Source organism: Oryx dammah, unplaced genomic scaffold (assembly GCF_014754425.2).
Source record: "Oryx dammah isolate SB20612 unplaced genomic scaffold, SCBI_Odam_1.1 HiC_scaffold_11081, whole genome shotgun sequence".
In the NCBI taxonomy this organism is placed as follows: domain Eukaryota; kingdom Metazoa; phylum Chordata; class Mammalia; order Artiodactyla; family Bovidae; genus Oryx; species Oryx dammah.
Window position 1 is genome coordinate 1,440,016 of NW_024080475.1, and position 2,357 is coordinate 1,442,372.

Sequence of the window (2,357 nt, forward strand, 5' to 3'; positions counted from 1 at the left end):
AACATATTATGAGCGGGACACTAGGTATAACAGTGGGAGATGCTACTTTCCTCTTTGGTTCCAGGCCTGTGTATTCTGTCTGTGGCACTTGACATCAAATATCGGATGATGGATTGAGGTATATATCACATCCTTAAGGAGTTCCCCAACCACACCAAAATTGGTGCCCCTGGAAGGATGAATCTTTCCTGCTGTTCATCACGGCTCCCCTGATGGTCCTGAAATGCGGTATCAGTCTGCATGGTTGTAATGCATTGCTTTAGGAAACCAAGGTCAAAAGTTTTCTTCCCCATCACGTGGCAGAGTGCATGCATGCATGCTAAGTCACTTCAGTCCTGTCCGACTCTGTGTGGTGCTAGGAACTGTCACCTGCCAGGCTCTTCTGTCCATCGAATTCTCCAGGCAAGAATACTGGACTGGGTTGCCATGCCCTCCTCCAGGGAATCTTCCCAACCCAGGGATCCAATCCGTGTCTCTTAGGTCTCCTACATCGGCAGGCGGGCTCTTTACCACTAGCGCCACCTGGGAAGCCCATCTGACACTGTGCTTCTCATAAGGTTCTTTGAAGGAGAGGAGACAGTACAGTATCTATAGAGATGGTGAAAATTTTCTGTTCAAGCCAGCTTACTCTTATCCACAGATAACAGCACTTTTTAAGAATAGAGGTAACACTTCATCTCGCTAATGTGTTTCCTGGTGTTTGGTAAAGGGATTTCTTAGAGTTAATGGATGGCTAAGTGGCTGCTCATTAAAAAATCTAGCAGAATTATTAATATTTATTCTCCCTATTCTTGCTCTTTTATTTACATTACTCAGGAAAAAAGTGCTGGCCTCTTAAGTTCACCCACCTGAGCCGTGACTGAATCCAGGTTTCAACTAACTGATCAAGTAGACAATCAGAACTTCAGCAGGTGCTTGATGAGCTAAACCAATCCCCAGATTTGGTTTGCTTATTCTCTGATTTAGTTCAGTTCAGTCACTCAGTCATGTCTGACTCTTTGTAACCCCATGATTCGCAGCACGCCAGGCCTCCCTGTCCATCACCATCTCCTGGAGTTCAGTCAAACTCACATCCATTGAGTCCATGATGCCATCCAGCCGTCTCATCCTCTATAGTCCTCTTCTCCTCCTGCCCCCAATCTCTCCCAGCATCAGAGTCTTTTCCAATGAGTCAGCTCTTCGCATGAGGTGGCCAAAGTACTGGAGTTTCAGCTTTAGCATTATTCCTTCCAAACAACACCCAGGGCTGATCTCCTTCAGAATGGACTGGTTGGATCTCCTTGCAGTCCAAGGGACTCTCAAGAGTCTTCTCCAACACCACAGTTCAAAAGCATCAATTCTTCAGTGCTAGGCTTTCTTCGCAGTCCAACTCTTGCATCCATACATGACCACAGGAAAAACCATAGCCTTGACTAGATGGACCTTTGTTGGCAAAGTAACATCTCTGCTTTTGAATATGCTATCTAGGTTGCTCATAACTTTTCTTCCAAGGAGTAAGCATTTTTAAATTTCATGGCTGCAGTTACCATCTGCAGTGATGTTGGAGCCCCCCAAAATAAAGTCAGCTACTGTTTCCACTGTTTCCCCATCTATTTCCCATGAAGTGATGGGACCAGATGCCATGATGTTCGTTTTCTGAATGTTGAACTTTAAGCCAACTTTTTCACTCTCCTCTTTAACTTTCATCAAGAGGCTTTTTAGTTCCTCTTCACTTTCTGCCATAAGGGTGGTGTCAGATATGTCATCTGCATATCTGAGGTTATTGATATTTCTCCCAGCAATCTTGATTCCAGCTTGTGCTTCCTCCAGCCCAGCATTTCTCATGATGTACTCTGCATACAAGTTAAATAAGCAAGATGACAATATACAGCCTTGACGTCCTCCTTTTCCTATTTGGAACCAGTCGGTTTTTCCATGTCCATTTCTAACTGTTGCTTCCTGACCTGCATATAGGTTTCTCAAGAGGCAGGTCAGGTGGTCTGGTATTCCCATCTCTTTGAGAATTTTCCACAGTTTATTGTGATCCACACAGTCAAAGGCTTTGGAATACTCAATAAAGCAGAAAGAGATGTTTTTCTGGAACTCTCTTGCTTTTTCCATGATCCAGCAGATGTTGGCAATTTGATCTCTGGTTCCTCTGCCTTTTCTAAAACCAGCTTGAACATCTGGAAGTTCATGGTTCATGTATTGCTGAAGCCTGGCTTGGAGAATTTTGAGCATTACTTTACTGGCATGTGAGATGAGTGCAATTGTGTAGTAGTTTGAGCATTCTTTGGCATTGCCTTTCTTTGGGATTGGCATGAAAACTGACCTTTTCCAGTCCTGTGGCCACTGCTGAGTTTTCCAGATTTGCTGGC